The 14,225-nt window shown below is 40.1% G+C and overlaps 1 protein-coding gene across 6 annotated transcripts in view; it reads right to left on the bottom strand.

The window, feature by feature from the left end:
* The window catches only part of rnf32 (ring finger protein 32), a 221,848-nt gene that overhangs the window by 158,509 nt on the left and 49,114 nt on the right, over positions 1–14,225 (bottom strand). For 3 of the 6 annotated variants that reach the window (XM_061965816.1, XM_061965821.1, XM_061965823.1), the window contains exon 1: positions 2,388–2,859. The exons of the other annotated variants lie outside the window; for them this stretch is intronic. The gene's annotated coding sequence lies outside the window, so the exon portion shown is untranslated. Of the gene's footprint in view, positions 1–2,387; positions 2,860–14,225 lie in introns of those variants that run through there. 6 annotated transcript variants of the gene reach the window in all.

The raw sequence follows: 14,225 nt of genomic DNA, 5'->3' as shown, positions 1-14,225 counted from the left end.
CAAAGTTTTGACATTTTATCTCATAATTGTGACTTTTTATTTTACAACTCTGAGGTTTTTATGTCATACCTTCGACTTTTTATGTCATAATTAGGAATGTATCTCATAATTGCAATTTTTTTTTTAATCTCAATTTCGATATTTTATTTCATAATTATGAAGGGACAAGCGGTAGAAAATGGATGGATGAATGGATGGACTTTTGATCTCATAATTATGACTTTTTAGCCGATAATTTCGACTTCCATCTCATAGTTATGACTTTATCTCATAATTATGCCTTTTATGTCCTAATTTCGACTTCCTTATCCCATAGTTTTGACATTTTATCTCATAATTGTGACTTTTTATTTTACAACTATGAGGTTTTTATGTCATACCTTCGACTTTTTATGTCATAATTAGGAGCTTTTATCTCATAATTACGATTTATTTATTTTTTATCTCATAATTTCGATATTTTATTTCATCATTTTGAAGGGACAAGCGGTAGAAAATGGATGGATGGATGGACTTTTGATCTCATAATTATGACTTTTTATCCGATAATTTCGACTTCCATCTCATAATTATGACTTTATCTCATAATTATGACTTTTTATGTCCTAATTTCGACTTCCTTATCCCAAAATTTTGACATTTTATCTCATAATTGTGACTTTTTATTTTACAACTCTGAGGTTTTTATGTCATACCTTCGACTTTTTATGTCATAATTAGGAATGTATCTCATAATTGCAATTTTTTTTTAAATCTCAATTTCGATATTTTATTTCATAATTATGAAGGGACAAGCGGTAGAAAATGGATGGATGAATGGATGGACTTTTGATCTCATAATTATGACTTTTTAGCCGATAATTTCGACTTCCATCTCATAGTTATGACTTTATCTCATAATTATGCCTTTTATGTCCTAATTTCGACTTCCTTATCCCATAGTTTTGACATTTTATCTCATAATTGTGACTTTTTATTTTACAACTATGAGGTTTTTATGTCATACCTTCGACTTTTTATGTCATAATTAGGAGCTTTTATCTCATAATTACGATTTATTTATTTTTTATCTCATAATTTCGATATTTTATTTCATCATTTTGAAGGGACAAGCGGTAGAAAATGGATGGATGGATGGACTTTTGATCTCATAATTATGACTTTTTATCCGATAATTTCGACTTCCATCTCATAATTATGACTTTTTATGTCCTAATTTCGACTTCCTTATCCCACAGTTTTGACCTTTTATCTCATAATTGTGACTTTTTATTTTACAATTATGAGGTTTTTATGTCATACCTTCGACTTTTTATGTCATAATTAGGAATTTATCTCATAATTGCGATTTTTTTTTTTTATCTCAATTTCGATATTTTATTTCATAATTATGAAGGGACAAGCGGTAGAAAATGGATGGATGAATGGATGGACTTTTGATCTCATAATTATGACTTTTTAGCCGATAATTTCGACTTCCATCTCATAGTTATGACTTTATCTCATAATTATGCCTTTTATGTCCTAATTTCGACTTCCTTATCCCATAGTTTTGACATTTTATCTCATAATTGTGACTTTTTATTTTACAACTATGAGGTTTTTATGTCATACCTTCGACTTTTTATGTCATAATTAGGAGCTTTTATCTCATAATTACGATTTATTTATTTTTTATCTCATAATTTCGATATTTTATTTCATCATTTTGAAGGGACAAGCGGTAGAAAATGGATGGATGGATGGACTTTTGATCTCATAATTATGACTTTTTATCCGATAATTTCGACTTCCATCTCATAATTATGACTTTTTATGTCCTAATTTCGACTTCCTTATCCCACAGTTTTGACCTTTTATCTCATAATTACGATTTATTTATTTTTTATCTCATAATTTCGATATTTTATTTCATCATTTTGAAGGGACAAGTGGTAGAAAATGGATGGATGGACATTTGATCTAATAATTATGACTTTTTATCCGATAATTTCGACTTCCATGTCATAATTATGACTCTATCTCATAATTATGACTTTTTATGTCATAATTTCGACTTCCTTATCCCACAGTTTTGACCTTTTATCTCATAATTGTGACTTTTTATTTGACAATTATGAGGTTTTTATGTCATACCTTCGACTTTTTATGTCATAATTAGGAGGTTTTATCTCATAATTTCGATATTTTATTTAATCATTATGAAGGGACAAGCGGTAGAAAATGGATGGATGGAAGGACTTTTGATCTCATAATTATGATTTACATTGTGGTATTTGTTTTAGTGGTGGAAACAGGCTTCAGAGATAAACAATAAATATCAATAAATATCCTCTTAAACACTTTTTCAACTCAATTGTTACTTCGGGAAAAAAAATGGTACTCACGTTGATGACGCTAATTAGCCGCAGGTGGTGATGATGATGATGATGATGTCCCGGTGGTAAAAAAAAACAACAACAAAAAACAATGTAATCGAGAATTTTAGGAGACACTTAACCCGTCGTTCTTATATTCTATTAATTCTTCTTTATGTCGCAAAGTATCTGGCAATGGCTGCTGACAGGTAATTAGCTCGTAGCTAAGCTAACCTCTGTTAGCATAGCAAGAAGGAGGTCCGCCTTTTGTCTTCCACTGGGGGTTTGGAACGCGCAGAACGTCACGGGACTTCAAATAATTCCGAATATTGAACATTATTTAGTGTTAGTTACACAAAAACACAACAGCACAGCTCTACTGTTCACACACACGGAGCTCGTTTGGAGCAGCTTCTTCAAGTGAGCTTTAGAGAACCGATATCAAACAAAGTGGATGTGTGCCGACTCACATACACACACACAGCAAGGCATCCACGTCACTACAGATCTACACGGACAACTCTATACCCGCTAATTGGTCGGTTATAATTAGAGATGTCCGATAATGGCTTTTTTTTGCCGATATCCAATATTCCGATATTGTCCAACTCTTAATTACCGATTCCGATATCAACCTTCCATCCATCCATTTTCTACCGCTTATTCCCTTCGGGGTCGCGGGGGGCACTGGAGCCTATCTCAGCTACAATCGGGCGGAAGGCGGCGTACACCCTGCTGATATATACATTCATGGAATTAACACATTATTATGCCTAATTTTGTTGCGATGCCCCGCTGGATGCATTAAACAATGTAACAAGGTTTTCCAAAATATATCAACTCAAGTTATGGGAAAAAATGCCAACATATTTATTATTGAAGTCACAAAGTGTATTATTATTTTTAACATGCCTCAAAACAGCAGCTTGGAATTTGGGACATGCTCTCCCTGAGAAAGCATGAGGAGGTTGAGGGGGGCGGGGTTGAGGTGGAGGGGGGGTGGGGGGTAGCGGGGGTGTATATTGTAGCGTCCCGGAAGAGTTAGTGCTGCAAGGGGTTCTGGGTATTTGTTCTGTTGTGTTTGTGTTGTGTTACGGTGCGGATGTTCTCCCGAAATGTGTTTATCATTCTTGTTTGGTGTGGGTTCACAGTGTGGCGCATATTTGTAACAGTGTTAAAGTTGTTTATACGGCCACCCTCAGTGGCACCTATATGGCTGTTGACCAAGTATGAATTGCATTCACTTGTGTGTGTGTGAAAAGTTGTAGATATTATGTGACTGGAAGTGCCTTTAAGGTTTATTGGCGCTCTGTACTTCTTCCTGCGTCCGTGTACACAGCGACGATTAAAAAGTCATACATTTTTCTTTTTGAAACCGATACCGATCATTTCCGATATTACATTTTACAGCATTTATCGGCCGATAATATCGGACATCCCTAGTTATAATACTTTAATTTAAAAGTTGTTTTTTTTTAAAAAGGTTTTGTGTATCTGCTGAAAGCTTAATTAGTGATTGCTGCCTTTGGTAAAAGCTTCACTCTTCTATATTTTGCTCACATTTGCTTGCTTTTATTTAGGCTGCTCGCCGAGTTGGTGCTTTTCGAAACACTCGTGGAAAAAATGTGTTTAATAAATACAAATACCGTATTTTTCGGACTATAAGGCGCACTTAAAATCCTTTAATTTTCTCAAAAATCGACGGTGCGCCTTATAACCCCGGTGCGCCTAATGTACGGCATAGTTCGGGTTGTCATACTTGCCAACCCTCCCGATTTTCCCGGGAGACTCCCGAATTTCAGTGCCACTCCCGAAAATCTCCCCGGGCAACCATTCTCCCGAATTTCTCCCGAATATTTAGCGTCCTCTACAACCTGTCGTCACGTCCGCTTTTCCTCCATACAAACAGCGTGCCGGCCCAGACACTTAATATATGCGGCTTTTACACACACATAAGTGAATGCAACGCATACTTGATCAACAACCATACAGGTCACACTGAGGGTGGCTGTATAAACAACTTTAACACTGTTACAAATATGTGCCACACTGTGAACCCACACCAAACAAGAATGACAAACACATTTCGGGAGAACATCCACACCATAACACAACATAAACTCAACAGAACAAATACCCAGAACCCCTTGCAGCACTAACTCTTCCGGGACGCTACAATATACACCCCCCAACCACCAAACCCCGCCCCCCCAACCCCACCCACCTCAACCTCCTCATGCTCTCTCAGGGAGAGCATGTCCCAAATTCCAAGCTGCTGTTTTGAGGCATGTTTAAAAAAATCATGCACTTTGTGACTTCAATAATAAATATTTTGACATTTTTTTCCATAACTTGAGTTGATTTATTTTGGAAAACCTTGTTACATTGTTTAATGCATCCAGCGGGGCATCACAACAAAATTAGGCATAATAATGTGTTAATTCCACGACTGTATATATCGGTATCGGTTGATATCGGAATCGGTAATTAAGAGTTGGACAATATCGGAATATCGGATATCGGCAAAAAAGCCATTATCGGACATCTCTAATGGAGATAGCCTAAAAAACGTCTTTTAATAAATTGATTCTTGAACTTTTTTTTTTATAAATTCAGAATCATAATCAAAAAGAATTGCGATTCGGTAGTTAATCAATTTTTTTTCCTGGCACCACTAGTAAATATTGTGATTGTGGTTTCCAATAAGGAACTCAGTACACAATGTAGACAGTATACTTATTGAAGTGTACTGACAGAAGTGTTCTGTTTGAGACATACTATAACAGTACAGACTGATAACCTGCTACTGGTTTGATAGGAAGGGGACAAACTTAAAAAAAAACCAAATAATTAAATACATTGTTTGCGTAATTCGTCGGAGGCTTCAGGCCGCGATGCACTTGCCAATAAGCGTCCACGCCATTATTGGCGGTCGTCAGCCAGCGGCAGGTAGTCGGCCGACGAGCCAACATGGAGGTCAGCCAGGATGAAGTTTAATGACACACTAACAACAACAAAGCTAGCAGCCATTGAATCAACCCTATTTGCTTATGTTTTTCAAAATACATTTCTCCCCTTTTTCAACTCTCAATCTAATAATACACACATTTAAGTACTCAAAATATGTTTTGACCAAGCTCAAGCTGGAGATGACTCATTTGAGTAACAGGACTGGGGTTTTGAAAGACAAACCCCGTTTCCATATGAGTTGGGAAATTGTGTTAGATGTAAATATAAACGGAATACAATGATTTGCAAATCATGTACAACCCATATTCAGTTGAATATGCGACAAAGACAACATATTTGATGTTCAAACTGATAAACTTTTTTTTTTTTTGCAAATAATCATTAACTTTAGAATTTGATGACAGCAACACGTGACAAAGAAGGTGAGAAAGGTGGCAATAAATACTGATAAAGTTGAGGAATGCTCATCAAACACTTATTTGGAACATCCCACAGGTGTGCAGGCTAATTGGGAACAGGTGGGTGCCATGATTGGGTATAAAAACAGCTTCCAAAAAAATGCTCAGTCTTTCACAAGAAAAGATGGGGCGAGGTACACCCCTTTGTCCACAACTGCGTGAGCAAATAGTCAAACAGTTTAAGAACAACGTTTCTCAAAGTGCAATTGCAAGAAATTTAGGGATTTCAACATCTACAGTCCATAATATCATCAAAAGGTTCAGAGAATCTGGAGAAATCACTCCACGTAAGCGGTATGGCCGTAAACCAACATTGAATGACCGTGACCTTCGATCCCTCAGACGGCACTGTATCAAAAACCGACATCAATCTCTAAAGGATATCACCACATGGGCTCAGGAACATTTCAGAAACCCACTGTCACTAAATACAGTTTGTCGCTACATCTGTAAGTGCAAGTTAAAGCTCTACTATGCAAAGCGAAAGCCATTTATCAACAACACCCAGAAACGCAGCCGGCTTCTCTGGGCCCGAGATCATCTAAGATGGACTCATGCAAAGTGGAAAAGTGTTCTGTGGTCTGACGAGTCCACATTTCAAATTGTTTTTGGAAATATTCGACATCGTGTCATCCGGACCAAAGGGGAAGCGAACCATCCAGACTGTTATCGACGCAAAGTTCAAAAGCCAGCATCTGTGATGGTATGGGGGTGTATTAGTGCCCAAGACATGGGTAACTTACACATCTGTGAAGGCACCATTAATGCTGAAAGGTTTTGGAACAACATATGCTGCCATCTAAGCGCCGTCTAGTAAAATAACTGTTCGACTCACCTTCTGTCTGCATCCTTGGATTCCTCTCAAACTGTGTTATACAGAACTGTGACAGAATCACCGAGTTGAACAGTTATTTTACTAGAATTGCGTACTCACAAAAGGCACCAAAATAAGAGCGCTGACAGGAAATCAAAACACACAGAGGAAAAACCAAAACATAACTAAACTATCAGTGACAAACCTGACAGTAATATGACCGCTTGACATTATGCTAAAAGCCCGGGAACAGGTTTTTACCCGGTCCGCGAGAGGAGTCTCCTCCATATGAAATTGAGCTGTTCTAAATGTGTCCACTGGATGTCGCAATAGCAATTCTTAATATCCCCGCATGACTTCAGAGGAGGCGGAGCTATGTGCCATGTTAAGATAGAGGCACTATACTTACACTGCTTATTAGTTATATCAATGATACAAAATGTGGATTTTTATGTTCATGCCTAGATCGTCAAATACGTAGTTGCTAATGTAACTTGTGACACATAAAGACTTTTGATTATCTGTACATTCCGTGTTCTACTTATGACTTGGCACACATAAATATGCTGAAAGAATATGTATTTTATTCTAACTTCATGTGTGAATAATAAAATGAGTCCAAATCCACAAGTTTTATTGTACAAAACCCAAAACCAGTGAAGTTGGCACGTTGTGTAAGTCGTAAATAAAAACAGAATACAATGATTTGCAAATTCTTTTCAACTTGTATTCAATTGAATAGACCGCAAAGACAAGATATTTAATGTTCGAATTGAGAAACTTAATTTTTTTTTTGCAAATAATCATTAACTTAGAATTTAATGGCAGCAACGCATTGCAAAAAAGTTGGCACAGGGGCATTTTTACCACTGTGTTACATGGCCTTTCCTTTTAACAACACTCAGTAAACGTTTGGGAACTGAGGAGACCAATTTTTGAAGATTTTTAGGTGGAATTATTGCTTGATGTACAGCTTAAGTTGTTCAACGGGGTCTCCGTTGTGGTATTTTAGGCTTCATAATGCGCCACACATTTTCAATGGGAGACAGGTCTGGACTACAGGCAGGCCAGTCTAGTACCCGCACTCTTTTACTATGAAGCCACGCTGTTGTAACACGTGGCTTGGCATTGTCTTGCTGAAATAAGCAGGGGCGTCCATGATAACGTTGCTAAGATGGCAACATATGTTGCTCCAAAACCTGTATGTACCTTTCAGCATTAATGGTGCCTTCACAGATGTGTAAGTTACCCATGCCTTGGGCACTAATACACCCCCATACCATCACAGATGCTGGCTTTTCAACTTTGCGCCCATAAAAGTCCAGGTGGTTCTTTTCCTCTTTGGTCCGGAGGACACAACGTCCACAGTTACCAAAAACAATTTGAGAAATGTGGACTCATCAGACCACAGAACACTTTTCCACTTTGCATCATTCCATCTTAGATGATCTCGGGCCCAACGAAGCTGGCAGCGTTTCTGGGTGTTGTTGATAAATGGCTTTCACTTTACATAGTAGAGTTTAACTTGCACTTACAGATGTAGCAACCAATTGAAGTTACTGACAGTGGTTTTCTGAAGTGTTCCTGAACCTATGTGGTGATATTCTTTACACACTTATGTCGCTTTTTGATGCAGTACCGCCTGAGGGATCCAAGGTCACAAGCATTTAATGTTGGTTTTCAGCCAACTTCACTGGTTTTGGGTTTTGTAGAATGAGAATGTCTGGGGAACTTTGCCATTAAATTATTACCAGTGCCAGAGCAGGGAGGGGCTTGGAACATACATACATTTTCTACCGCTTATCCCTTTTGGTGTACACCATAGACAAGTCGCCACCTCATCACAGGGCCAACACAGTTATATAGTTTTTCTATTTACAGTAATGCACTGTAAAAACAACAACCATTGATTTTACGATAAAAAAACAACTGTCTGCTCAGTTGTCAGAATTTTTATGTAAAAGATACAGTAGTACTGTTTTTCCACTCAACGTATTTTGCTCTAATTTGCTGTCAAAACAACAACGGTAGATTTTACAGTAAAAAAACAACAACAAAAAACTGGCAGCAAATGTTAAACCCTTGATTTTCTGATTTTTTAAAAATGGCAGCACAGTCGCCAAAATTTTACCCTAACAGGGTTTTTCAATTTACTGTAAGTCGATGTAAAAAAACATCGTAAATGTTACTGTAAAATTCTTGCGACTGTCCTGCCAGTAAAATGTAAAAACAAGGACCGTAGATTTTACGGTAATAAACTGGCAGCTCGTTTGCCAGAATTTTGACGTAAAAATAACAGTAGTTTCCTTTTTCTATTTATAGTAATAAACTATAAAAACGACTTTAGATTTTACAGTTAAAAAAACAAACTGGCAGCTCAGTCGCCATAATTTTACTGTAGAAATAAAAGTGGTAGCATTTTTCTATTTACAGTAATACACTGTAAGAACTTTTTTTTGAAAAACCCTTGATTTTCTGATTTTAAAAAATGGCAGCTCAGTCGCCAAAATTTAACCGTAACAGGGTTTTTCTATTTACTGTAAGTCGATGTAAAAAAAAAACATTGTAAATGTTACTGTAAAATTATTGCGACTGTGCTGCCAGTAAAATCTAAAAACAAGGACCGTAGATTTTACGGTAATAAACCGGCAGCTCGTTCACCAGCATTTTAACCTAAAAATAACGGTACTCAGACGCCAGAATTCTACCACAACAATAACAATGGTATGGTTTTTCAATTTACTGTAAATTGGTGTAAAAAAAACCTAACCGTAAATATTACTGTAAAGTTCTGGTGATTGCGCTGCCAGTAAAATGCAAAAACAAGGACAGTGTTTTACGGTAACAAACTGGTAGCCCAATCACCAGAATTTTACCATAAAAATAATAGTAGTTTCCTTTTTCTATATACAGTAATAAGCTATAAAATAAACTCTAGATTTTACAGTTTAAATAAACAAAAACTGTAAACACTTTGACCATAGATTTTACGGTAAAAAAAACAAAAACAAAAAAACTGACAGCTATAGTCACTCAATTTTTACTGTAAAAAATAAAACTGCTAATGTTTTCCAATTTACAGTAATACACTGTAAAAAAAAAAAAACATGTCGGGTCAAATTGTGGCAACTAAGCTGCCAATTTTTTACTGTAAACGTATAGGTTGTTTTTTTTACAGTGCAAATGTTACTGTAAAAACGAAAGTGGCAGTGTTTTTCCATTTACAGGATTTTGCTGTAAAACATTGACTGTGTGTTTTTTCAATTTACAGTAGTGCACTGTAAAAACAAGAACCGTAGATTTTCTGGAAGGAAAAAAAAACTGCCTACTCAGATGCCAGAATTCTACCACAACAATGACAATGGTATGGTTTTTCAAGTGACTGTAATTTGGTGTAAAAAAAACAAACAAATATTGTAAATGTTACTTTAAAATTCCGGTGATTGCGCTGCCAGTAAAATCCAAAAACGAAGACTGTGTTTTCCAATAATAAACTGGTAGCTCAATCACCAGAATGTTACTGTAAAATTCTGGTGAGTAAAATCCAAAAATGAGGACTGACTCAATCCCCAGAATTTTACCGTAAGAATAATAGTAGTTCCCTTTTTCTCTATACAGTAATAAACTGTAAAATCTGGAGTTGTTTTTTATAGTTTAAATTAAAAAAAAACTGTAAACACAATGACCATAGATTTATGGTAAAAAAAACAACAACAAAAAACTGACATCTTAGTTGCTTAATTTTTACTGTAAAAATAAAATTGCTAGCATTTTCCCATTCATAGTAATACTGAAACGACTGGGTCGCATAGTGATGCGGATGTGGTTCTCCCAAGGATGCAGACGGCTTCGGACACAGCTTGCAGGTAGGAAAATGATTTATTTTAAATATAAATCATATGATGGATAAACAAAAAAACATGCATGTAGCACAAAAGGCAAAACAAAAGGACTAGCGTGGGAGCTAGCAGGAAAAAATAGCATAGCGTGAAAAGCTAGCGGGAATCTAAGTTGTCGTTATCAGTTGTATGAGAACAAACTACGAAGCCAGACAGAGTGAGGCCAGAGCAAAGACTAAATAGCCCTCTGATTAGTGCCCGGGCAACAGGTGCGCGTCCCAAACACTAACCAGAGGCAGGTGAAAGTAATCAGCTGACATGGCAACTGAACACAAACAAAATCAAATGTGCTGAAAACATATGTGACGAGAAACATAAACAAACTATGATCCGTGCAGCGGATCGTAACAGTACCCCCCCCCTTAAAGGACAGATTCCAGATGTCCCTTGACACTAAATAAAACTAGAACCCAAAAAACAAGAAATAGTTCGAGAGTCAAGGGAGGGTGGAGGGAGGATTTGGTGGTGGGTCGCCAGGCCACGTGTCCCCGAATCCACCGGGGAAGAGTCAGGTGGCGGCGGCGAGTGGAACGCCGCTGCCGCAGGCGAGGCGGGCGACCACGGAAAGGCCACATTCGTGGCTGCCGAGAAGGTGGGCGTGAGTGGCGCCAGAAGTTCAGCAGCCGGAGAGTTCTACGACTACGTCTCGGGTGTCGCTGCTGTTTGCGCCACTGGCGTCCATAAACAAACCTCCGAGAGCGCCGCTTGCGCAGCCAGACCACTCGAGGTCGCTGAGACGAAGACGAGGAGAGAGCAGACGTCGCCGTGGAAACAGGAGGAGCCGACGTCGCCGTGGAAGCAGGAGGAGCCGACGTCGCCGTGGAGGCAGGAGGAGCCGACGTCGCCGTGGAGGCAGGAGGAGCAGACGTCGCCGTGGAGGCAGGAGGAGACGTCGTCGCCGTGGAGGCAGGAGGAGACGTCGTCGCCGTGGAGGCAGGTGCAGGTTCTGGTACCAGCCGTGGAGCAGGTGCAGGTTCTGGTACCAGCCGTGGAGCAGGTGCAGGTTCTGGTACCAGCCGTGGAGCAGGTGCAGGTTCTGGTACCAGCCGTGGAGCCGGCGCTGGTGTGGGTACCAGCCGTGGAGCCGGCGCTGGTGTGGGTACCAGCCGTGGAGCCGGCGCTGGTGTGGGTACCAGCCTTGGAGCCGGCGCTGGTGTGGGAACCAGCCTTGGAGCCGGGACAGGGGTTGGTCTTGGAGTCGGTGCTGGTGTGAGAACCAGCCTTGGAGCCGGCGCTGGTGTGAGAACCAGCCTTGGAGCCGGCGCTGGTGTGGGAACCAGCCGAGGAACTTGGCATGGTGGAGCTTGGCGTGGTGGAGGTACTGGAGACGAAGCTTGGTGTGTCAGCCGAGGTGCAGGAACAGGTGCTAGCCGAGGTGCAGCTGGAGGTGGCCTAGCTGGCGGTTGTGGCTTAGCAGGACGAAGGACTGGTGGCGGTGGCCGTGCAGGAGGTTGCGGTTTAGCACGCCGGAAGACTGGTGGCGGTGGCCTTGCAGGAGGTTGCGGTTTAGCACGCCGAAAGACTGGTGGCGGTGGCCGTGCAGGGGGTTGCGGCTTAGCACGCCGAAAAACTGGTGGCGGTGGCCGTGCAGGAGGTTGCGGCTTAGCACGCCGAAAAACTGGTGGCGGTGGCCGTGCAGGAGGTTGCGGCTTTGCACGCCGAAGTTGTGCCACCGCACTAGCACAGTTCCCAGTACTAGCCCCCCCCCTCAAGACGCGGATACCAGACGCGCTCTTTGCGGTTTGGAACTGTCTTCAAGGGTGGGTGGGGGGAGGTATGGAGGGGGGTATACTCTTCTTCAAATTGTCCAAATTGACTATTATCATCCCCCACTTGAGATTGGGTGGGAGCACAGGGGGAAAAAATATGTGCAGTGGGCGGAGCAATAGTCACTGGGGGCGGAACCAAAGTCACTGGAGGTGGAGTCTGAAAATCAGAATGTGACTGACTAGACTTACACTTAATAAAAATGTCCTGATAATGTCTTATCTTACAATGAAAGTCATTTGGTATTGACTGACAGAAAGACTTAGAAGATGGAAAAAAAAAATCTTGTTCAATGATGTCATCAGAAGTGGGCGGAGTTACCTCTTCGGGAGGCGCCAATGAGATGGCGTCATTGTTGCAAATGTCCATGTGACTGACAGCCCAATCGGAGAAATGTTTGGCGAAGTGGTCGATTGGGTTGCCAAACATCTGAGGAGGGGAAGTTTGGGCTGAATGTAGCTTGCTTCGGTCCGGGGGAGGAGTTTGCAGGAGCGGCGCGTCTTGGCGGCGAGGGAAAGACCTCCTGGCCGGCTTCCGTCTTTGACGGCGCGCACGGTACTGCGGTGTAGCGGCGATGTCTTCCGACCAGAGGGAATCGATGGGGATAAGAGAGCCTCCAGGTCCCCACATGAGATTCGACCTCTCCTCCGTCGAATAGCGAAGCGTCTCGGCTTCCATCGCTCGCAACACCATGAGCGTACCTTCGTCCAACTCCTCGTTAGCCAGTGCGGGAGAATTGTTTTCAGCTGGCTGCGTACTGTGACGACGTGGTCGCATAGTGATGCGGATGTGGTTCTCCCAAGGATGCAGACGGCTTCGGACACAGCTTGCAGGTAGGAAAATGATTTATTTTAAATATAAATCATATGATGGATAAACAAAAAAACATGCATGTAGCACAAAAGGCAAAACAAAAGGACTAGCGTGGGAGCTAGCAGGAAAAAATAGCATAGCGTGAAAAGCTAGCGGGAATCTAAGTTGTCGTTATCAGTTGTATGAGAACAAACTACGAAGCCAGACAGAGTGAGGCCAGAGCAAAGACTAAATAGCCCTCTGATTAGTGCCCGGGCAACAGGTGCGCGTCCCGAACACTAACCAGAGGCAGGTGAAAGTAATCAGCTGACATGGCAACTGAACACAAACAAAATCAAATGTGCTGAAAACATATGTGACGAGAAACATAAACAAACTATGATCCGTGCAGCGGATCGTAACAAATACACTGTAAAAAAAAAAATATTATACCATATTTTTAAAGATTGTTTTTTCACAGAGCAAATGTCCCCCGTAAAATTTAAGATTTACACGATTTCGCTATAAAAACAACGACAGTAGATCGGTGTGTTTTTTCAATTTACAGTAGTGCACTGTAAAAACAAAACTGGCTACTCAGACGCCAGAATTCTACCACAACAATAACAATGGTAGGGTTTTTCAATTTACTGTAAATTGGTGGGAAAAAAACACCGTAAATGTTAAATTCTGTAAATTGGTGTAAAAAAAAACAACCCACAATATTAAACTGGTAGCTCAATCGCCAGAATTTTACCGTAAAAATAATAGTGGTTCCGTTTTTCTATACACAGTAATAAAATATAACTATATATTTGACAGTTTAAATAAAAAACTTTATATTTGACAGTTTAAATAAAAAACTTTTTTTAATGACCATAGATTTTACGGTAAAAAAAACAACAACAAAGAACTGACAGCTTAGTCGCTCGATTTTTACTGTAAAAATAAAAGTGCTAGCATTTTTCCATTCATATTCACTTGTTTTTAGATTTGACTGGCAGCACAGTCAAAATAATTTTACAGTAACATGAAATAGGCTCCAGCACCCCCCCGTCACCCCGAAAGGGACAAGCGGTAGAAAAATGGATGGTGGTTTTTACACCGACTTACAGTGAATTGAAAAACCCTGTTACGCTAAAATTTTGGCAACTGATCTGCTTTTTTT

Source organism: Nerophis lumbriciformis, linkage group LG07 (genome assembly GCF_033978685.3).
Source record: "Nerophis lumbriciformis linkage group LG07, RoL_Nlum_v2.1, whole genome shotgun sequence".
NCBI classification, from domain to species: Eukaryota; Metazoa; Chordata; class Actinopteri; order Syngnathiformes; family Syngnathidae; genus Nerophis; species Nerophis lumbriciformis.
The sequence above is the reverse complement of the archived record's forward strand: the minus strand, read 5'-3'. Positions and strand labels throughout refer to the sequence as shown.